Source organism: Tenrec ecaudatus, chromosome X (genome assembly GCF_050624435.1).
Source record: "Tenrec ecaudatus isolate mTenEca1 chromosome X, mTenEca1.hap1, whole genome shotgun sequence".
NCBI classification, from domain to species: Eukaryota; Metazoa; Chordata; class Mammalia; order Afrosoricida; family Tenrecidae; genus Tenrec; species Tenrec ecaudatus.
Genome location: NC_134548.1, coordinates 21,393,932 through 21,419,330, shown reverse-complemented (window position 1 = coordinate 21,419,330; position 25,399 = coordinate 21,393,932). Strand labels below are relative to the sequence as shown.

General features: G+C 41.4%; 1 pseudogene; it reads right to left on the bottom strand.

The window, feature by feature from the left end:
- Nucleotides 1-24,436: 24,436 nt before the first annotated feature.
- On the bottom strand, nucleotides 24,437-24,935 carry LOC142433197 (PRELI domain containing protein 3B pseudogene; annotated as a pseudogene).
- Between the last annotated feature and the right edge of the window lie 464 nt (nucleotides 24,936-25,399).

Genomic DNA, 25,399 nt, shown 5'->3' with positions numbered 1-25,399 from the left:
AGCCAGTGCAAGATGCCATCATCACCTCTCCCCCAAGAAACTTGTGAAGTAAAATCAAAGATCAAGACGGGGCTCATTTGATTTTTTGATGTGAGGGGGACTGTGCATTTGGAGTTCGTTCCACCAGGTCAGACTATTCATCAAGCTTTCTGTTTAGAACAGTGCTTCTCAACTCTCCTAAGGTCACAACCCTTACATACTGTTCCTTATGTTGTGGTGACTCCCAACCATAACATTATTTTCATTGCTACTTCATAACTGTCATTTTTCTAGTGTTATGAATCAGGTGACCCACAGGTTGAGAACCACTGATTTAGAGGTTCTGAAAATACTGTGTATAAAGAGGCCTGGTTTGTGGCAGACAGGGGACTAGTTTTACCACAACAATGCACCTGCTCGTGCAGCCATTTCACAGAGCCAGTTTTTGTCAAAAACAGCATGCCTCTCTTGCCCCATGTACCTTACTCATATTACCTCAATCCAGGTGAGTTCAGTTTGTTTCCAGGAATGAAAAGGGACACGAAAGGACAGTGATTTGATGACATAGAAGAGGTGAAGAAAAAAATGAGGGAGGTGCTGTCAGCCATCCAAACAGATGAGTTTGAAAAATATTTCCAAGAATGGAATTGCAGATTTGACAAATGTATTAAGTGTAATGGAAAGTACTTTGAAGGTGATAAGGTTGTTTTAAATACGTAGCTTTGAAAAAAATCTGTGTCTTTTTTTTGGCGGGGGGTACCCCCTCGTCTGCACGTGACAGTTTGACATCGCATAAAGGAGACTGAAGAAGAATGTATGCATTTGAATTGTGGGGTTGGAAAAGAATCCTGAAAGTCTCCTGCTCTGCTAAAAGTGCCATGGACCAACAAACCAATCCATCTTAGAACTACGACCAGAGTGCTCTTTAGAGGCAAGGATGGTGAGACTTTGTCTTATGTACTTAGGGACATGTTGTCAGAAGAGACCAGTCCCTGGAAGATATCATTCTTGGTCAAATAGAGGGACAGCAAAAAAGAGGACGACCCTGAAGGGGATAGATTGACACCTGTCTGCAACATTGGGATCACGCATGATGATGGCTAGGACAGGGTAGTGTTTCATTCTATTGCGAATATGGTTGCTATGAGTCGGAACCAGCTGGATGGCACCTAACAACAACCACCACCACAACAACAACGTGGATGGACATGCAATCTGAACAGGTATGGTAAGGAGAGTCTCTGCTCACAAATATATATATATATATATATATATATATATATATATATAATCTGGCAGAGGCTATTTCTATATGTATATACCATGTTTCCCCCAAAACAAGATACTGTCTTATATTTATTTTTCCTCAAGAAGACACACTATGGGGAAGGGAGACTCCGGATAGGGCAAGATATGACAAAACAACGATGTATAAATTACCAAGGGCATATGAGGGAGGGGGGAATGGGGAGGGAGGGGGGGAAAAAAAAGAGGACCTGATGCAAGGGGCTTAAGTGGAGAGCAAATGCCTTGAGAATGATTGGGGCGGGGAATGTATGGATGTGCTTTATACAATTGATGTATGTATATGTATGGATTGTGGTAAGAGTTGTATGAGTCCCTAATAAAATGTAAAAGAAGAAAAGAGAAAAAAATGATTAGGGCAAAGACTGTACAGATGTGCTTTATACAATTGATGTATGTATATGCATGAACTGTGAAAAGAATTGTATGAGCCCCAATAAATTGTTAAAATTTAAAAAAAAAAGAAGACACACTATGGTTTATTTTCAGGGGATGTCTTATTTTTATTAAGTATGGTACAGCAATCTACATTTATTCACACACAGTTAAGTCATTTTCTTCTAGAACAGCGACCCACAGTGCTTTCCTTCTTCTCCATGAGGACGCACAATACCTAAAGCAGAGTGTCCTGCTCCTCACTTCACGGGGGAGACTTTTACTCTCACTGTCCGTGTCTCCCTCGGTGCCTCAGCTTGCAGCACGCATGGAACGACCTGGACCTGACAGGGGGAGCCGACCTTGTTGATGGGGCTGCCGCACCTCTCCGGTCACCTCCCAGATAGCAGCTGTCCTGATGGGGCAGAGAAGAAGGGCTGCCCGTCTTCATTACCTATCACTATGTCTTATTTTCGGTGAATGACATATTGCGCAAATGCTTAGAAATCCTGCTATGGCTTATTTTATGGATATGTCTTATTTTCGGGGAAACATGGTATATATATGCTGCAAATATATCCATGATGTGGTAGAGCAAGCAGTGGACACAGTTATGAAAATACCTTAGACATAGCCAAACACCTTGAGAGAATGAGCTTTAGGGTTTTCTCACATAGGACCATAGTTTCAGGGTAGCACTAAAGTCAATTGGCATGTGTTAGCCCATATGTCCAACGCCGATTTACAAAGTCCTCAATCTCACAAACCACACATAATGATGCCGACTACAGGAGGAACGCCGAATCATTGAATGTGTAAACATCACAATGCTGGCAGGGGTCTCCATGTGGCTGCTCCAGCACCCAGGGCTGCATCATGGTAGGTCCATGAGGCTTCTCCTCGGGGATGTCTTGCAGGAAGTGAGCCTTGCCAGCTGAAGCAGGGAACTGGCTAAGGCAGCTGCACCCTGGTCTGGCCATCAGAAAACAAGAGGCCCGAGAACTAGAAAGGTGAGGCTCACTGAGCCATTTATCCCGCTGCCCTTCAATTAATGCTACGTGTGTTTATTGGACAGGTTGGCACAATAAACCTTAACTATTTAATGGCATACCTCACAATGACAGTATTCTACAACCTACGTTGACTGAGCAACGACTGGGGTCTTTTTTAAAAATCATTTTATTGGGGGCTCGTACAACTCTTATCACAATCCATACATACACATCCATTGTGTCAAGCACGTTTGTCCATTTGTTGCCATCATCATTCTCAATACATTTGCTTTCTACTTGAGTCCTTGGTATCAGCTCCTCATTTTCCCCCTCCCTCCTCACTCCCCCCTCCCTCATGAACCCTTGATAATTTATATATTATTATTACTTTGTCATATCATACACTGTCTGACATCTCCCTTCACCCACTTTTTTGTTGCCCATCCCCCAGGGAGGAGGTTATATGTAGATCCTTGTAATTGGTTCCCCCTTTCCAAACCATCCTCCCTTCATTCTGCTGGTATCGTCATTCTCAACACTGGTCCTGAAGGGATCATCTGTCCTGGATTCCCTGTGTTTCCAGTTCCTATCTGTACCAGTGTACATCCTCTGGTCTAGCCAGATTTGTAAGTTAGAATTGGAATCATGATAGTGGGGTAGTGGGTGGAGGAAGCATTCAGGAACTAGAGGAAAGTTGCTTGTTTCATCGTTGCTACACTGCACCCTGACTGGCTCATCTCCTCCCCGCGACTACTGGGGTCTTAAAAGCTCATGAGTGGTCCTCTAAGGTCTAACTATTGATCTGTCTCTGTCTAGAGGAAAGACAAGTGATGAAAATCAAAGACACATTAAGAACAATTATTTCAATGGACTGAAAGACCAGGTGAACATTAGTCTCTATCAGGTAAATACTGTAATTACACAACACACACACATACACACACACTCACGTATAAGGAGCTCTGGTGGTGTACTGACTTTGCAGTACTCTGTCCTATAGGGTCCGAATAGACTTTGATGACACTGTTTGGTTTTGAAATTAGTGCAGGAATGCTAGAGAAAGACAAGGCTTTCTGTTCCTATAAAGATTCACACCTTCACAAATCCTAGGCAGCCATTCTATTCTTCCCTATAGGATTGCTGTGAGTGTGAATTGACTCTAGAGGAGTGGGTTTCCTGTAAGAAAAAGGATAGCTGCTGGCACAATGAGTTATCATTTGGCTCCTAACTGCAAGGTCAGAAACCAACAGCCGCTCTGCAGGAGAAAGATGATGCTTTCTGCTCTAGAAAGATCCACAGTCTCAGAAACCCACAGAAGCAGTTTTACTCTGTCCTATAGGGTCACTATGAATCAGAATCAACCTCAATAGCAGAGTGATATATGTATGCACATATACACACAGACACACCACTCATAATTGCCCTTCATTATGTAAATTTGCCCTAACTTTGAAGTCACTGAACCAACCTTTACTCTTAACAAATTATTCATCACAATCACTTTCAATTGCAAATGCAACTTAAAAAATAAATAAAGGAGTTCACGGGGGAGGGAGGAAAAAAATGAGGAGCTGATACCAAGGGCTCAAGTAGAAAGAAAATGTTTTGAAAATGATGATGGCAACATATGTACAAATGTGCTTGACACAATGGATGGATGTATGGATTGTGATAAGAGTTGTAAGAGCCCCAAATAAAATGATTTTTTAAAAAGACTACAAGCCTTTTCTTCGTTTTTTTTCAAGCCTTCCCCCCCCCCACTAATTCCCAAAGTCATTGAGTCGATTCTGACTCATAAGGACCCTATAGGGCAGAAGAATTCTGTCTTTATGAATTCTGAGGCTGTAAATCCTTATGGAGGCACACAGCCTCATCTGTCCCTGCTGGTGAGTTTGAAGGACTGACTATGTAGTTAGTAGTCAAAAGGTTAACCCATTATACCACTGGGTATCCTTTTTCCTCCCCCTCCCATAATTTTATTGGGCAGTAATTTACATATTATATAATTCAATCATTCATTCATATCGCAGGTAATTGTACAATCATCCCCACATCACTTTGAGAGCATCTCCCCTCGCCAATATTAACTCACCTTTAAGATAATTCATGCAACCACAGTCCGGTCTAGTGCTCCCTCCCCACTCCTGTCTTCATTAGTTACTCCAGAAATCCCTTTCCTTCCCTATCTTCTCCCCCACCCCTGTATTCCCTATATTCCCTTGTATCCGTTATCATTATGCATCCACTCCTCCACAACTTGGAGACCCAATTGCAAACAAAATCTCACTAAGGTGGTAAGGGTAAAAACATAATAGTATACAGACAAAAATACTAATAATACGTAAGAAGGAAAAGACACTGAACAATTAAAAAAAAGCCCGGGAAGAAATTTCTATTATGGAACCAGTAAGAGATACTTGCATCCAGGTCAAATGCAGGTCGGGTCTATAGGGTGGTCAAGTGTTAAGTTCAATCCAGTATAATCAAGATGACAATGAGTCCTGCCTGATAGTAAGGCTGATCGAGCCTCTGGGCTGTGGCTAGAGTGGATCTGCCAATGACTCCGTCTGAGCAGATACTCTGCAGGTTGGTTTGGGGCTCTCACCGTGCCCATAGTCCTCCACAAATTGGGTGTTCATAATTTTTGCTCTGATGTTTTTCTCCTCACCATATTCAAGTTTGTAATTGTCATCCTTGGATCACACAAGCTGATGTGTTTCTTCTGTGTCGACTTAGTTGACTCCTCCCTTTGAGTTTGAATACAAGCCTTTAAGACCTCAGGTACTATTCTAATTGCTACCTGGACACCATCTGCTTTCTTCACCACACTGCTTTAGCAGTCTTATCTTCAGTGATCATTTTGTGAAGCTGAGTATCGAGCCAGGGCCATTGATGTAAGAACTGATTGTTCTTAAGCTGGGGCTAGGATGTAATGTGAGTCCCAAACCTATTCCTGAATCTATGCCTTCATTTATTTTTAAATTAATTTGCTATAATTTGGGAGCCAATATATATGTCATATCGTTCCATAGTTAAATCATGTCCAATATAATTGTATAATTCCTTCCATAATCAAGCATGTTTTCCAAAACATACTTTTTCTTCCTGGACATTTAAAAAAATTAAACATTTTATTGGAGACTCTTAGAGCTCTTATAACAATCCATAAATCTATCATTTCAAGCACATTTGTACATATGTTGCCATCATAATTTTCAAAACATTTTTTTTTCTACTTGAGCCCTTGGTATCAACTCCTCTTTTTTCTCCCTCTCTCTCCCACCCTCTAACCCTTGTGAACGCTTGATAATTTACCAATTACTTTTATTTTCATATGTTACATTGTCTGCTGTCTCTCTTCACCCACGTTTCTGTTGTTTGTCCCCCATGGGGGGGTTGTATGTCGATCATTGTGATTGGTTCCCCATTTCTTTCCCTTCTTCCCCCACCTCTCCCTTACCTTCATGGTGTCGCTACTCTCATTATTGGTCCTGAGAGGCTTCTTGGACTTCTTGACATTACCTCCCTCTTGTTTCCTCCACCCTTCTATAACCCCCATCCTCTAAAACCTTGTTATATTTTCTTACCCTGTCGGCTCAACATCCCTGGGTTTCATTTTCTGAAAAATAATAAAACAAATAACATAGCTTCAAGAAGATGAGCCCCAATGGCAGTGCACATATGAGATACACTCTAATGTAATCATGTAAACAAGCATAAGCAGAATATAACAGAATGGGTGTCACAGAGTTTCCGGGATATGTACCAAGACCTTGTTTGTTTCCCAACCAAGAGGGCACAGCTCTTGGCGTCTTCTTCTACCTCAGACACCCTGTGTCTTCCAGCTTAAGTCCTCGGGTTACAAGTGTGTCTGAGGTACAGTCCAGTTTACCCAAAGGTATCCTTTTGTTCTTGTACAAAACCCACTGCTATTAAATTGATTCAGAGTCATAGTTATCTTAATCCATAGATTAGGATTATGCTTTGGGCTGGTAACCTCAAAGTGGGCAGTTTGAAACCACCAGCCACTCTTTAGGAGAAAGATGAAGCTTTCTTCTGTAAAATTTTACAGTCTCAGAAATCCGGAGGGACATGTCTATCCAGTCTTGTAGGATGTCGCTATGAATGGAACTCAACTTGATGACATCATTGTTGCTGACTGTTGAGTCAGTTCGAACCTATGCACAAGAGAATGAAACACTGCCCAACCCTGCACCATCCTCACAATTGTTCCTACGCTTGAAGATATTGCTGCAGTCACAATGTCAATCCAGCTCTCATTGAAAACCTTCCTCTTTGTCACTGCCCTTCCACTTTACCAAGCATGATGTCCTTCTCCAGAGACTGGTCTCTCCTGACAACATGTCCAAAGACTGTAAAATGATCTCGCCATCCTTTCCTGTAAGGATGTCCTTTTTCCAAGACAGATTGGTTTCTCCTTTTGGCAATCCATGATACTTTCAATATTCTACTCCAGCACCACACTTCAAATGCATTGATTCTTCCTTGGTTTTCCTTATTTAATGTCCACCTTCACATGTGTATGAGGGATTGGAAACTGCCATGGCTTGGGTCAGGTGCACCTTAGTCCTCAAAGTAGTATCTTTGTTTTCCAGTACTCTAAAAAGCTCTTATGCCGCAGATTTATCCAACGCAATGCATCGTTTGCTCTCTTGACTGCTGCTTCCATGAACATTGATTGTGGATTCAAGCAAGATAAAATCCTTCACAACTTCAACTTTTTCTCCATTTATTATGATGTTACCTGTTGGTCTAGTGGTGAGGATTTGGGTCTCCTTTACATTGAGTCGTAATCCATACTGAAGGCTGTAATCCTTGATCTTCATCAGCAAGGACTTCAAGTCCTTTCTAGTTTTGAAAGTGAGGAGTCACTTTCAGAAAGCAAAGTTGTGTCATAGACATATAACAGATTGTTAATAAACCTTCCTCTAATCTTGATGCCACGTCTTCTGTCATTAGTGTTAAATGAAGCAGATCTGTTCTTTAGATGTTCTTGAAATTCAAGTGGGATAGACTCAAGGTCGTATTTTGGCTCTCTTGGACACATTTGAATTTTCTTTAGGTTTATCCTGAACTTACATATGAGTAATTGATGGTCCATTCCACAGTCAGCACGTGGTCTGGTTTTGGCTGCTGATGTTGAGCTTCTCCAACGTCCCTTCACACAGATGTAGTCAATCTGATTTCTGTGTATTCCATCTGGAGAAGTCCATGTGTATAGTCACCGTTTGTGTTCTTGAAAGAAGGTATTTGCTATAAACAAGTCGTTGGTTTTTACAAAATTCAATCTTGTGATTTCCAGCTTTGTTTCTATTGACACGCCATAGTTTCCAACTACTGTTCCTTCCTTTTTGTTTCCAATTTTTGTACTCCAATCACCAATATTTATCACTGCATCTTGGTTGCATATTTGATCAGTTTCAATTGCTGCATCACCAGCTTTAGTGGTTAGTGCATAAATTTATAAATTATAGTTATATTGATTGGGTTTCCATGAAGGTGGATAGACTTAATCCTATCACAGACAGCATTGTACTTCATGACTGATTTTACAATGTCCTTTTTGACAATGACTTGCTATGAGTCAGAGCTGACTTGATGACACTCAACAACAGCACCAACAAATCTATTACTCCATACTTACATTTTAAAAAATAACAATTCAATACATAACTTTGTTTTTTCATATTTTTAATAAACATGAAAAGAAATTCAAAGTACAATTTCTGGACAACTCACTTATTATGAAAAAAAGTGTCTCTAATATAAGCCAACTGTTTCTTTTAAAAAATAAGCACTGACTTCTAAAAAATTGCCAAAGAAATTTTCATTTGAATACTTCTGATACAATAGTTCAAATGTTGCCAAATGTGCACTTGGAACAATCTTATTAGAACTGAAGATAGAAAGGAATATAGAACAAATATTTATAGCACATTTATTCCTACTAGTCCAAATGGTCAAACAAGTCAAATGTCCATCAGTAGATGAATGGATAAGTGAGAGGTGGTATAGCCATACAATGGAATATTATTTGGTCATGGAAAGAACAAAGTCCTTACTGGTACATGCTATGACATGGACATTGTGAAAACACAACAAATGAAAGAATTCAGTAGTTATAAAAGACCATATAGTGTATGCTTTCATATACATTAAATGGCTGCAAAAGACAAATCTATAGGGGGAAAACCTAGATTAGTAGTGTCCAGGGACTGGAGTGAGGTCAGGAGTGACTGCTAATGGTATGATATTTTTTGGGGGGGGGATGATGGAAATGTTTTTGGAGTTAATAGTGGTGATGGTTGCTCAAATCTGTGATTGTACTTAGAAATGTTGAACTGTGTATTTTAAAAGGAGGAGTTTTATGGTAGTAAGTTTTATCTCAGTTTTAAAAAGCATACCCCACACCTCACAGAACAGGAAAGGGCCCAGTAGTCAAGAATTTAACCTGCCAGTTGTTGAATGGGGAGACTTAAAAAAAATTCAAAAGCATACAAATAAGTGAGTTACAAATGCAGTTTAGGATCCATAATTGAAAAAAGTAAACCCCAAAGAAGTAAAAAAGAAAGACAGAAAAAGAAGAAGTAAAAAAGCAGGTATTAAAAAAGAGCACAACCTGAAGCTCAAAAAATGCAAAAGAGGCATCGGGGAGAAGCTACTGTATACATACGTCCCTGGGGTGAGGTCCAGGTACTATGGCAGGGGCCAGACTAAACTCAGGGATACATATGCGATGCATACAGTAGCTCACTAAAAAGGAGTGGGTGGAAAAAAATGGAGAATAGAGGTCACTAACCCACACAGGTGGAGGGTGTCGATTGTATCTCCACAGGGTAAGAGAGACCAGACTTCAATCGGTGCTCCAAGACAAGAACGCAACCCAGTGACATGAAGCAGGGGACCGACAGAGAGGCCTCAGGGGCTGGCCCCATTACCAACTAAGTGGAGAGTACCACTCCCCCCCCCCCACCAGAAGAATTCATTTCAGAGGACAGCACTGAAGCTACAGCTCAAGGAGAGGGACGTGCCTGATCAGAGCACACAGGAGCCAATGAGGGGGAAAGGGAAAAAGAAAAAAAGAGTGAAGCACGTCCTGGCTCACCAAGCCCTGAGGACAATGTTCCTGCTCAGATCAGCAATGCAGAGATATGACCACAGGGCCGGCCCCACCATGGGACACAGCGTTCCTCATTGACCATAGCACCACAGGGGACAACATTAGAGACACATTTTGTGCTCTCACTGAAGCCAACCACTGGGGGCTTGCAGCAGAGCAGCGGGGCTGAGGGGGGGGGGGTGGAACAGAGCAATGAAGTATCCAGGGATAGATGTGGGACCAGAACATGGCACCCCATCAGACTCGACTGGAAAGCACTCATAAAGGACAACAAAAAGACCCTGAACTATTCATAGGGTATTTTTTTTGTTCTTGTAGTTGTAGCTATTGCTTTATTTTCTATTGTTGCTTCATTGTACTTGGTCTTGTGATGGTGCATATTGTTGTCACTGAATATCTACCTGGAAGGGATAGGGGGAATAAATAAGCCGGAAGAGAAAATAACAGGATGACAGTTAGGGGGGGGGTAGGCATAGGAGAGGGGGAAGCGGGGGAAAGGAAGTGGGTGTTAACAAACTCAGGGACAAGGGAACAACAAGTAATCCAAAATCAGCAGCAAGAAGGGTGTAGGAGGTCTGGCAGGGCTATATCAAGGACAATGTAGCCAAGAGGAATTCCTGAAACCCAAATGAAGGCTGAACATGATAGTGGGACGAGAGAAAAGTACAAAGAAACAGAGGAAAGAACTAGGAGACAAAGGACATTTATAGAGATGTAAATACAGGCATATACAAATGTAAATATATTTATATATGACGAGGGGGAAATAGATCTATGTACATATATTTATAGGTTTAGTATTAAGGAAACAGATGGACAGTGGACCCCTACTCAAGTACTCCCTCAACACAAGGAAACTTTGTTTTAACAATTCGGCAGCCTCAGATGCTCACCTTCCAGGCATAATCGCTGAAAACAACGGATGCACAAGCGAATGTAGTGAAGAAAGCTGATGGTGCCCAGCTATCAAAAGATATAGAGTCTGGGGTCCTATAGGCTGGAAGATAAACAAGTGGCCATCTAACTGAGAAGCAGCAAAGCCCACATGGAAGAAGCACACCAGCCTGTGAGATCACAAGGTGTCAAAGGGATCAGGTATCAGGCATCAAAGACCAAAACAAACAAAAGTCATAGCATTGTGAATGAGGGGGATTGCGGAGTGGGGACCCAGGGCCCATCTGTGGGAAAGTGGACATCCCCTTACATAAGGACCACGGGAGGAGAGAAGCCAGTCAGCGTGCAGTGTAGCAACGCTGAAACGTACAATTTTCCTCCAGTTCTTGAGTTCTCCCCACCCCCCACTATCATGATCCCAATTCTACCTTCCAAATCCGGCTAGACCAGAGGATGTACACTGGTACAGATAAGAATTGGAAACACAGGAAATCCAGGACAGATGAACCCCTCAGTATCAGTGGTGAGAGTGGTGATACCCGGAGGGTGGAGGGAGGGTGGGATAGAAAGGGGGAACCGATTATAAGGATCTACATATAACCTCCTCCCTGGGGGAAGGACAGCGGAGAAGTGGGTGAGGGGAGATGTCAGACAAAGTAATAATATTCATAAATTATCAAGGGGAGAGCAGGGAGGGAGGGGAAAATGAGGAGCTGATACCGAGGGCTCAAGTAGAAAACAAATGTTTTGAGAATGATGAGGGAAACAGATGTACAAAAGTGCTTGACACAATGGGTGTATGTATGGATTGTGTTATGAGTTGTGTGAGGCCCCAATTAAATGATTTAAAAAAAAAGAAAGAAAAAGCATAACCTGATTAGGTTTTCAAATTTTTTCTGTGTATTTGGTCGAGACCCCTGCCAATGCTGAGATGCTTAAACTGCCACTGGATCCAAAGACTGTCTCCCACTGGCCTGCGATCACCCTGCATTTGGCGTTATTGCATGTGTTTCATGAGTGTGAAAAGGACTTTATAGATTGGTATCGGACATATGGGCTAATATTGGACTTACGGGCTTACACTGGACTGGGTTGGGATGCTTTCTTAAAGTAAAATTACACTTTATATTTAAAAAAAACTCTCTCTTATGCACATATGAGTGTGTCCATGAATTTATTTCTCTGGTCTACCTGGACTAACATACTGTGTTATATGCTTCCCGGTTTTCGGTGTATGAAACCTAGGATCAATGAACCTAGAGGGACAGCAAATAGAAAAGGGATTTGAGGGGAGGGGGGTATAGTGGTGGAGATGGTGTAAAAGGGAGACGATGTGAAGAAGTCCATGCAGAAAAAGAATGTACAGAAACTGATTGTGGTAGCAATTGTACATTCTACTTGACACAATTGAAATTTGAAATGCTATATGTATTCCATCCCAACTAATAATAATAAAAAGCATAAATTAAAGAAACCAGCAACACCACACACACACACACAGCAAAAATGAAAATAAGTTCATACCTATTGATAATTATACTGAATTTATTTGGATTAAATGGAGCAATCAAGAGAGAAAGAGTATGTTGGCTCAGTTCCAAAGAACAGGTGATCAATAAATCAGATGCAGGATTAGAGGCAGCAAAAGTCAAAGCAAGCTTTTCCATAGGTGTCTACTTATATTGGAAGCAGGTCACACCCTACAGCACAATTCCTTTCCATTGATTGCCTCAGGGCTGTGATTTGAGTAAGAGTGGTGCATCCCATCCTTATCGTCTTACAATTAATGGAATGCTCACAGCAGATCCCATTAAGAAAGATTATATTATATTAAACCACATCGTGGGGATTACTACCTTTTAAATGCCAAACCACTGCCAATCTTGGCCAAGCCAAGTAGACAAAAAATCTATTAAAACTTCAGATTTTTAAAGCTATTGTTATGCATGCATGTCTTTAATATAGATGTGTTTTTATTACATGTTCTATTGATTTTGCACATTTTTCACGAGACTGGTGACCCCTGGGCTCCATTGTCACTATTTGGCACGGAGCCAGAGGATAATATCAATGAAAGAAATATGTGTGTATAAATTGCATACCAAAAGCAAAAAGAGAGAAAGAGTAGCAGAATGGATAATAAAACAGAACTTGTCAATAGTCTGTCTACAAGAAACACTTTAGACACAAAAAGAAAAATAAGCTAAAAGAATCAAGGGATGGACAAAATTATATGAAACTAATGACAATCAAAACTGAGCAGTAGTGGCAATATTAATATTTGTTAGAGTTTAAGGTTAAAAAATAGTATATGAGACCAAAAAGGACATTACATAATGATTGAAGGTCAACTAAACAAGAAAAAAACATTAATAAATATCTATACATTCAATGAAAGAACTTTAAAATTCACAAACCAAACTAACAGAAATGAAGGAGCCCTGGTGGCATAGTGGTTACCTATTAGGCTGTGATCCAAAAGGTCAGCAGTTCAAAACCACCAGCTGCTCCTCAGGAGAAAAACAGGTTTTTACTCTCACCAAGAGCCACAGTCTAGAAAACCTATGGGGGCAATTTTAATTTGTCCTATGGGGTCACTTTGAGTAGGCATGGACTCGATGGCAATTAGAACAGAATTGAAGACAGAAATAGACAACTCTACAATAATAGGATGGGACTCAATACACCACAAAGACACAGTCAAATGTCTTTGTATAGTCATTAAAACACAATTAAATATCTTTCTGGTATTCTCTGCTCCCAGCCAAGCCCCATCTGACATCAGCAATGATATCCCTTGTTCCACATCCTCTTCTGAATCTGGCCTGAACCTCTGGCAACTCCCGGTCAATGGACTGCTGCAACTATTGAATAATCTTTATTTTATTTTTTATTTAATCATTTTATTGGGGGCTCATACAACTCTTATCACAATCCATGCATCCATCCATTGTGTCAAGCACATTTGTACATTTGTTGCGATCATCATTCTCAAAACATTTGCTTTCTGCTTGAGCCCTTGGTATCAGCTCATTTTTCCCCTCCTTCCCTACTCCCCCTTCCTTATGGACCCTTGATAATTTATTATTATTTTGTCATATCTTACCCACTCCCTTCACTCACTTTTCTGTTGCCCATCCCCCAGGGAGGAGGTTATATGTAGATCCTTGTAATCGGTTCCCCCTTTCCACCCCACCCTCCCTTCACCCTCCCAGGACCACCACTCACAGCACTGGTCCTGAAGCGATCTTCTGTCCTGAACTCCCTGTGTTTCCAGTTCCTATCTGTACCAGTGTACATCCTCTGGTCTAGCTGGATTTGTAAAGTACAATTTGGATTATGGCAGTGGGGGGGGGGAGAAGCATTTAGGAAATAGAGGAAAGTTGTATGTTTCATTGTTGCTACGCTACACACTGACTGGGTCATCTCTTCCCTGCCCGACCCTTCTGTAAGGGTCCAGTTGCCTCCAGATGAGTCTTGGGTTCCCAATCTGCACTCCCCCTTATTCACAATGATTTGATTTTTGTTCTTGATGTCTGATACCTGATCCCTTGGACACCTTGTGATCACACAGGCTGATGTGCTTCTTCCACGTGGGCTTCGTTGCTTCTGAACTAGATGGCCGCTTTCTTACCTCTGTTGAATAATCTTTAGCAAAATGTTACTTGCAGGTGATAATGACATTGTTCTGTAATTTTCACATTTCATTAGGTTGCCTTTCTTTGGCATGGTTACAAATATGGATCTCTTCCACACAGTTGGCCAGGTAGCGGTCTCCCAAATTGCTTGGCAAATTAAAAAATTATTATAATTAATACAGCATATAATTCAGCAGTTCAATCAAATCATGGAATTTTGTACAATCATCACCAAAATCAACTTTGGGACCTTTTTTTCTTATACTCATCGTGGTTGGCTCCCCATTTCTCCCACCCTCCCTTTCCATGTCCCCAGGCAATCATCTATCCAGCTAAGATCTTCGCTTTGTAATTCAATCCATCAAGGTTTCCCTATACAAATAAAAATACAAAATACGGGTAAACAACAAACAAGAACCCAGCAACAATGGGCCCTTGTTTTTGCCTCATGTCATCATGGCAGCTTGGATTTCTTTCTTCAGCATAATTGGTTCTTGCTCATATACATCCTCCTGAAATGGTGGAAGGTTGACTAGTTCTTTTTGGTGCAGTGACTCTGTGTGTACTTCCCATCTTCTTTTGATGCTTCCGGCATCATTCAATATTTTACCCATAGACTCTTTCAAGTTTACAACCTGAGGCTTGACTTTGTTCTTACTTCTTTTGGTTGACGATATGGTGAGCATGTTCTTCCTGTTGGGCTTTCTAATTCCAGGTCTTAGCATGTTGCATTATAATATTTTACTTTGTCTTCATAAGCTGCCCTTTGAACTTTTCTGTTTAGCTCTTTGACTTCATCATTTCTTCCATGTGCTTAGCTACTCTACAATTAAGAGCAAGTTTCAGCGTCTTCTGACATCTGTGCGGATCTTTCCTTCCTTCTTTTTAATGACCTTTACTTTCTTCACATCTGATGTTCTCAATGTCATCCTACAGCTCATCAGGTCTCCTGTCATTAATGTTCTATGCATCAAATCTGTTTTTGAGATATTCTCAAAATTCAGGTGGGATAGACTCCAGGTTGTGATTTGGCTCTTGTGGATTTGTTTTAACGTTCTTCAGCTTAAACCTGAACTTACAGGAGTAATTTGACGTCTTGTGCCAATCATCAGTTCCACAGTAGAGGCTCATTTCAGCTGCTGATATTAAGCTTCTTCATTGTGTCTTCCCACAGATGCTGTAAATTGGGCTTCTGTGGATTTCATCTGGAGAACTCGGGTGTTTAGTCACCTTTTGTGCTGTTAAAAAAAAGGCATTTGCTATGAATAAATAATTGACCTTGAAAAATTCTATCATGCTATTTCCAGCTTCCTTTTTCTCACTAAGACAACATTTTGTTTACTGTTCCTTCCTCTTTGTTTCCAACTTTTCCCATTCTAATCATCAATATTTATCAATGCATCTTTCAGACCAAAGAATTGGAAGAATTCTTCAATGTCTGCATCACTAGCTTTAATGGTTGATGCATACATTTGAATTATAGTTGTATTGACCAGATATAATCCTATTACAGACAGCATTGCTTAAAGTACTTAACAATAGATCTTGAATTATCATCCTTTTTCATGATGAATGAAAAACCATTCTTCTTGAATCTGTCATTCGTGACATAATAAAACATATGATTTTCTGATTCAAATTGGACAATATCAGTGCACTTCAGCTCACTAATGCCTAGGATGTCAATCTGTATGCATTCTATTTAATTTTTTATTAATTCCAATCTTCTAGATCCATACTTCATACATTCCAAGTTCAGATTTTTACTAAATGTTTACAGCTGTTTCCTCTCATTTTGAGTCATGTCCGTCAGCAAATGATGATATTGAAGGCTTTACTCCATCCCTATCATTATGGTTGACTCTACATCGAGAAGGTAGCTCTTCTTCAGGCATATTTCGAGTGCCTTCTGGCCTGAGGGGCTCATCTTTTCTCACTGTCTCTGACAATGTTCCGCGTCTAATCATGAGGCTTGCAGTATCTGACAATGTTCTGCTGTATCCATAAGGTTTTCAGTGGTGAATTCCTTGGAAGTGGACCGCTGATTCCTTCTTGGTTTTCTGCTCACTTTGGGTGACCCGGCTGGTATTTGAAATACCAGTGCTTCTAGTATTCACAGCAACACACATGCCACCACAAGCTGGCAGATACGTGGTGGCATTAGTGAGCTGAAATGGACAGGGCTCCTTAGGCAGGTAAGTAAAGGATCAAAAACTCTAGAGATGTATGCACACCTTTTGCAATCAAAAGGGAAACATTTATCCAACAACAAAATTCAACAGTGTCAGGAGAGCAGGAGGAATGGAAACAAGAAACGTGGAGAGGAAATGGAATCAGTAATGTTATCTTAAAGGGATTACAATGAGATGAAATAAAATGTGTGTGAAGAGTTGAATGGAAAATTGATCTGCTCTATAAACCTTCATCCTATTTACAGCAAATATATACACACATACATATATTAAACGATATTTTCCCATGAACTTGTTGAAGTTCCATTGAAGGGAAACTAAATACATTCCCAACTAAATGAAGGCCATTGGAATTCATGATTACAAGAATTAATTAAGGAAGTACTTCAGTTTTAAAAGAAAGAACACCAAACAGTAACTTGAATTCACAGGAAGAAATGAAAAACACCATAAATAACAAATATATAAAAGACTATATAAATTTACTCTACTAAAAGACTATAAACCAATCTTCATAAAACAAAAAAAAAGACTACAAACCTGCTTTTCCTTATTTGTTATCTTATTAAAAGACTTAAGATTACCTAAAGCAATAGTTATAACACTATAGTTAGGCAAATGATATGTATAAATGTAATGCATATATGATAATAACACCAAGGATTTATACTGGAACAATTTTTTTTCTGTTTTATCAAAGTTAGCTAATATTATTCTGAAGTAGATGGTGTTACAATGTGTTGTGTAATGGTTAGAGCAACCAGGATAGCACCACCCTCCCCGCCAGAAGAATTCACTTCAGAGGACAGCCCTGAAGCTACAGCTCAAGGAGAGGGACTTATCTGACCAGAGCAGACAGGAGCCAACCAGGGGAGAAGGGGGAAAAAAAAGAGTGAAGCATACCTTGGCTCACCAAGCCCTGAGGACAATGTTCCTGCTCAGATCAACAATGCATAGAGATGATCACAGGGCCGGCCTCACCATGGGACACAGCGTTCCTCACTGACCCATAGCACCACGGGGGACAACACTAGAGACACATGGCAGGAATTGTGCCCTCACTGAGTCCACCACACTGAAGCCAGCCACTGGGGGCATGCAGCAGAGCATGGGGGGAGCAGAGCAATGAAGTCCCCAGGGAATGCCAAGGATAGATGTGGAGCCAGAGCATGGCACCCCGTAAGACTCAACAGGGAAGCACTCATAAAGGACAACAAACAGACCTTGAACTATTTATAGGGGGTTGTTGGTGTTGTAGTTGTAGCTATATTGTTTGATTTTCTATTGTGGTTTCATTGTACTCAGTCTTGTGATGGTGCATATGGTTGTCGCTGCATGTCTACCTGGAAGGGATAGGCAGAATAAACAAGCCAGAAGAGAGAACAATGGGATGACAGTTCTGGGGGAACATGGGAGAGGGGGTGATGGAGGAAGGAAGTGGGTATTAACAAACCCAGGGACAAGGGAACAGCAAGTGATCCAAACTCAGTGGCAAGGATGTGTAGGAGGTCTTGCAGGGCTGCATCAAGGACAATGTAACTGAGAGGAAATCCTGAAACTCAAATGAAGGCTGAACATGATAGTGGGACGAGAGAAAAGAAACAGAGGAAAGAACTAGGAGACAAAGGACATTTATAGAGATGTAAATGCAGGCATATACAGATGTAAATATATTTATATATGACGAGGGGGAAATAGATCTATGTACATATAGTTATAGGTTTAGTATTAAGGAAACAGATGGACAGTGGGCCCCTACTCAAGTACTCCCTCAACACAAGAACACTGTGTTCTAACAATTCGGCAGTCTGAGATGCTCACCTTCCTGGCACAATCGCTGAAGAGAACATGTGCACAGCAAATATGGTAATCATCATACCTGGCTATCAAAAGATAAAGCATCTGGGGTCTTAAAGGCCTGTAGATAAACAAGCAGCTATCTAGCTGAAAAACAACAAAGCCCATATGGAAGAAGCACACCAGGCTGTGAGATCACAAGGCGTTGAAGGGGTCAGGTATCAGGCATCAAGGAACAAAAAAAAAAAATCATAGGATTGTGAATGAGGGGGAGTGTGAAGTGGGGCCCAGGGTCCATCTGTGGGCAGTTGGGCATCCCTTTACAGAAGGGCCCCGGCGAGGAGACAAGCCAGTCAGGGTGCAGTGTAGCAATGATGAAACATACAATTTTCCTCTAGTTCTTGAATGCTTCCTCCCCCCACCCCACCCCCTCGACTATCATGATCCCAGTTCTACCTTACAAATCCGGCTGGACCAGAGGATGTATACTGGTACAGATAGGAAGTGGAAACACGGGGAATCCAGGACAGATGAACTCCTCGGGGCCAGTGGTGACAGTGGTGATACTGAGAAGGTGGAGAGAAGGTGAGGGAGAAAAGGGGAACTAATTACAAGGATCTATATGTAACCTCCTCCCTGGGGGATGGACAGCGGAGAAGTGGGTGAAGGGAGACGTCAGACGGTGTAAGCTATGACAAAATAATAATAATTTATAAATTATCAAGGGTTCATGAGGGAGGGAGAGCAGGGAGGGAGGAGAAAAATGAGGAGCTGAAACCAAGGGCTTAAGTAGAAAGCAAATGTTTTGAGACTGATGAGGGCAATAAATGTACAAATGTGCTTTACACAATGGATGTATATATGGATTGTGATAAGAGTTGTAGGAGCCCCCAATAAAATGATTTTTTTAAATTAAGAAAACAGCTGTTTTCAGTGCAGTGTGGGAAGCGATGTAGGTCCAAATCTTTTTGCTCCTCCGGCTGCTCAGGGCCAGGGCCCTTGACAGTGTCCAGCTGTGCTTGACTGGCCAGTGCTGCCTGTCTCCATAATGCATGCCAAGACACAATGGACTCAGACCTGGGCAGCAAAAAGGTGGAGCAGAAGATCACTGAAGACAAAACTTTGGGTCTAAAGAAGAAGAAGAAAGGGGCAAATCAGCAGTTAAATTTGGTCAACAAAATCACATACCAGGTGGTACGATGTGAAGCTGAAAAGAAATTGAAGAAAGACGACAAGAAGAAAGAATTGCAGGAATGAAATAAACGAGTTATTCAAACATGTAATTGCTGCTCAAAAAATAGGTAAAGTTGCAAATCCCCAGGTATCAGGCATCTAAGACCCAGAATAAAACCATACCCAAGGTGAATGGGGAGGTACATGGAGTGGAGACCCAATGACCATCTGTAGACAACTGGACATCCCCTCACAGAGAGGTCACAGGGAACAGATGAGCCAGTCAGGGTGCAGTATAGCACCGATGAAACACACAACTTTCCTCTAGCTCTTTGGTGCTTCTTTCACCCCACTACCATGACCTAAATTCTACCTTGCAAATCGGATTAGACCAGAGCATGCACACTGCTACAGATAAGATCCAATAACACAGGGAATACAGGATAGATAAACCCCTCAGGGCCAACAAGGTGGGTAGAGATACCAAGGTGATTAGGGGAGGGTGGGGGGAGAAAGGGGAATCGATCAAAAGGATCAAACTCGAACCCCCTCCCAGGGGGACGAATAACTGGTATCAGACTAACTAGACTTTTAGACAAGAAGTTTAATTAGAGAGGAAGAGGTATATTTAATAATAATAAATGGGTCAATACCTCAAGCGCATATGCTGTAAATGAAAACACACCTAACTAGAGAGCCTTAAAATACTTAAAGCAAAAATGGAAAGATCTCTAAGAGAAATAGACAATGCAACAGCAAGAATTCAGGATTTCAATCCCTCACTCTCACAAATGGATAGAACAACTTGAAAGTAAACGAACAACACTATTGTGGTAGGCATAATCTTTGGTTTCCTGAAAGATGCCAACATCTTAATCCTCAGGATCTGTGAATTTGTTACTTTACATGACAAGAGGGAATTTGCAGCTGTGATTAAGTTATGAGTCCTGAACTAGGAAGTTAAGGACATTCCCTAGGAAGATTATTTTGGTTTACTTGGGGTTGAGGGGAGTGGGAAGTGAAAGATGAGGGTTGGAGAGTGAGGGCAGAGAGAAGTGCAAGAAAGATGCAACCAGCCCTTGCTGACTTTGAAAATCGACAGAACTCTGAGCCAACAAATGCAGGAGCCCCTTCTAGAACCTTGAAGAGGCAAGAATATGGATTATCTTCAAAAGTCCCCAGAAAGGACCTTGGTTTTACCTTCAGCTTGAATTTAGATCATTTAGACGTATTTTGAATATCCAGTCTGCAGTACTGGAAGAAAATGAATCTGTGCTGTTAGAAGTCACTACATTTGTGGTAATCTGTTACAGCGGCCTTAGGAGACCAACGCAGTGATCAATTAAGTCCATCTAACTTATATTTTTCAAACATTTCATTACACAATTGCAGAATGCACATTCTTTTCAAGTACACATACAATCTTATCCAAGATAAACTGTATACTGGGCCATAAAACAAGACTCAATTAAAATCATAGAGTGATTCTCTGACCACAATGAATTAAGCTAGAAATACAAATCTCCAAACACAGGGGAATTAAACCACACACTAATACATACAGCAGTATATTAACAGGTAGCTAGCTACCAGAGGTTCAGAAGAGGACGTGCAACAAAGCATATCATTGCTGTTGTCAGATGGATCTTGACTAAAGCCACGAATACTTGAAAACCATGTTTAGTGGTGTTTTATTGACTATGTAAAAGCATTCACTTGTGTGAATCATAACGAACTATGGATAGCTTTAAAAGAATGGGAATTCCTAAGATAGCAGACGGGCTTTGGGCCTCTACTCAAGGACACTTTGTTCTGACATCCGGGCACTCTTTGATACTCGCCTTCCTAACAGGTTGCTGAAGACAAAATGGATACATAAGCAAATGTGGTGAAGAGAGCGGATGGTGGCCACCTATCAAAAAATATAACATCTAGGGTCTTAAAGGCTTGAAGTTAAACAAGCAGCCAACTAGCAGGGAAGCAAATAAGCACACAAGGTAGAAGCACACCTGTGTGATCATGAGGTGTCAATGGGATCAAGTATTTGAAAGAGCCAAAATAAACAACTATATCAATGCAAACGAGGGGGTTTCAGTGGAGACCCAAAGCCCATCAGCAGACAAGTGGACATCTCCCCCCGCAGAAGAGTTATAAGGAAGGGACAATTCCACCAGGTTGTTGTATAGCATGGATGAGTCACACATCATTCCTTTAGTTCCTGAATGCTTCACACACACCCCTCCCAATTACCATAACCCGGTTCTACCTTACAAATCTGGCTAGATCAGAGAACACACATCGGTACAGATAAGAGCTCTTGACACATGGAATTTAGGACAGATAAACTCCTCAGGAGCAGTGGTGGGAGTAGCGATATCGTGAGGGTGGGAGGATGGTCACGGAGGGGGAAGGGTGAGAAAGAGGGAAACCATTACAAGGTTGGATATATAGCCTCCTCCCCCAGGGGGACGAATAACAGAAATGTGGGCGAAAGGAGACAATGGACAGTGTAAGATACGAAATAACAACAATATATAATTGATTAAGGATTCACGAGGCTGGGAGTGTGGGGGAGAGAGGGGAAAGGCGGAACTTAAACCAAGGGCTCAAGTAGAAAATGTTTTGGAAATGACGATGGCAACAATTGAACAAATGTGCTTGACACAATTCATGGATGGATGGATGGATAGATTGTGATAAGAGTTGTATGCGCACCCAATAAAATGATTAAAAATAAAATCAGGAAATATGTGCATCAGGGTTGTATCCACTAGTCATACTTATTCAATCTGTGTGCTGAGCTAGTCATCAGAGAGGCTGGATTATATAAAAAAGAATTCAGCATCAGGATCGGAAGAATGCTTATTAATGACCTAAGATATGTAGATGACACAACCTTGCTTGCTGAAAGCAAGGACTTGAGCCACTTTCTAATCAAGATCAACAACCACCGCCTTCAGTGTGGATCACAACTCAATGTGGAGAAAACCAAAATTCTCACAACTGGACCAAGAGGTATCATCATGATAAATGGAGAAAAGATTAAAGCTGTCAAGGATTTCATCTTGCTTGGATGCACAATCAATGCTAATGGAAATAGCTGTCAAGAGATCAAAAGATGAGTTGCATTGGGTACATCTGCTGGACAAGACCTCTTTAAAGTGTTGAAGACAATGGTGCATCTGACCCAAGCCATGGTATTTTCAATGGTGTTGTATACATATGAAAGTTGGACACCAAATAAGGAAGACCAAGAGAACTCGATGCATTTGTACTATGGTGGTGGCAAAGTGAAAGTAACATGGACTTCCCAAAGAACAAACAGACTCATCTTGGGAGAAGTAGGACCAGAATGCTCCTTAGAGGCAAAAATGGGGAAACTTTATCTCACTTACTTAGGACATGTTATCAGGAGAAACCATCCCTGGCAATGGGCATCATGCTTGGTAAAGTGGAGGGGCAGTGAAAAAGAGGAAGGCCCTCATTGAGATGGATTGACACCGTGGCTGCAACAATGGGCTCAGGCATAGGAACAATTGTGAGGATGGTGCAGGGCTGAGCCGTGTTTTGTTCTGTTTTGCATAAAGTTGCTAGAAGTGGGTGCCACTCGACAGTGCCTAGCAACAATAATACATAACTCAGGAGTCAAAAAGGAAGTCTCAAGAGAAATCTAAAAAGTACATTCAACTGAACAAAAATGAAAATACAATCTATGACAATTGGCAGGATATGGCTAAAGCAATGCTGGGAAGAAGAAAAATCTCAGCTCAATAATCTAAATTTCCACTGTGACAACCTAGAAAAAGAGAAGCCACGCAAATCTAAAACAAGAGAAGACATGAAATAACAAGGAGCAGAAACCAATGAACTTGAAAACAGAAAAATGGAGTAACATTAATAAAACAAAAAGCTAGTTCTTTAAAAAGGATCGACGAAATGGACACGCATGAAGCAAGATAGCCAAAACAAACCTACCAGTATCAGGAACGAGACAGATATCACTACTCTCACACATCGAAAGGGAATGAGAGAGCAACCCCACAACAACAGATTTGGCAACTTAGATGAAATGAACCAATTCCTTGAAAACACAAACTACCACAATTTGTCAAATATGAAACAGATCATTTGAATACCCCTCTAACTATTAAGGAAATTGAATTCTTGCTTCTAAAACACCCAAAAAGAAATCTTCAGACCCAGATGGATTCATGGGAGGATTCTACCCCAAAGATTTAAAGAATTAACACCAATTATGTAAATCTCTTCCAGAAAATAACAGAGAGAATACTTCTCAATTCATTGTCTTTCTGCAAGTCATTTTTTTGACGGTGGAAAGCACACACATCTTTTACTAAATTACCAAACTTTGGCAAATCTGTATAGTACTCTTTAATACAATAAAAATCTCATTTTGGGGGGGGGGTTGGAATCATATAGGACTTTAGTGATTACTTTCACTTCAAAAATAGCATTTAGGTGCCCAATCAAAGCACTGTGGCTTTCTTTCATGGTGGTTCACAGCAAAACCAGATGTAGTAGTCAAATGAATATGGTTTTTAAAGTCTGATTGCTTCTGCCTTGCAGGAAGGTTCCCTGGGCGTCCCGTGGAAGTCAGGGCAGCAAAGACTGTTTTCAGTTGTACCTTCATGAGATTCAATATGCCAACGCCAATCTCAAAGCATCCCCTCCTGCACCGCCGCAATTGTTACATTTCGCCATAAACACCGGCACCCTCAGAATTTGATGGTCCTTTCAAACAACACTATTTGGGGATGATCCCTTAAGTTAACAGCCCTCTATACTTTGTGGTTTTGACCAAAACTTACATAGACGCTCTAGATTAAAAAAAAAAAGTCTACATACATTAAGAATTGTGTTTGTTAGATAACAAATAAATATCCTGCCAGCGTGGAGCCACGGACCCAGTGCTGCGGCCGGGTCTCACTGTCATTTCTCTACACACCTGGTCCATTCCTCAATCTTGGCGTGTAATGTGCATATCGCCTTCTCCTTGGCTTCCGGCAGTGACTAGCTAGCGGGGGATGCTATCGTATTCGCCATCAGGCCCTGGAGGTAGCTGCTGAGGCTGACTCCTTGCCAGGTGATGATGGCTTCCTGAGTCAACCCAGTTCTGCCTGGGTCCTTAGGGTGTGGTTTGTAGATGAGTTTCTCATTGACTGACATCATGTTCGTAAAGGAAATATTCATCGACTTCAGCTCCATTGTTTTCTCTACGGAATCAACTACAAAATGCCCTTACACATACGCTTGGGTTCTTGCTGCACCAAGTATCGATCTTACGACAGAGGGCAGGCTTCACTCGGGGCTGAGCAGCCGCTGGCCCACCACGCGGGGGTTCTTTGGGTTGGGGTATTTTCTGCATCGCAGCCATGGTGACCGTTGCCCACAAGTGGTCAAAGACGTGCTCAGAGGTTCAGATCTCCATGGTGCTGGCGACCGGTGTGATGTCTGGGCAGCACTCGCAGATAGCCATGAGCTCAGCAGCCAGATCCACGCAGAGAGCCCACAAATGATTTTTGGAAGCTTGTCCAAAACAAGACAAATATATAACAAAAGAAAACTACAGACTAACAGCCGTTGCTGTGGTTGTTGTCAGGGAGGGGCTGTTGAGTTGCTTCCAACTCATAGTGAGCTATGTCCAACAGAAGACACCCCCAGATCCTGCACCGGCTTCAGAATTGTTGCTATTTTTGAGCCCATTATTACAGTCCCTATGTCAATTCATCTTGGTGAGGGTCTTCCTCTTTTTTTTTTGTTGACCCTCTATTTTTTAAAAAATCATGTTATCAGGGACCCATACAGCTCTTATCAAAACATTTTCTTTCTACTGGACCCCTTGGTATCAGCTCCTCAGTTTTTCCTTCCCCCACTCTCCCTCCTTCACGAACC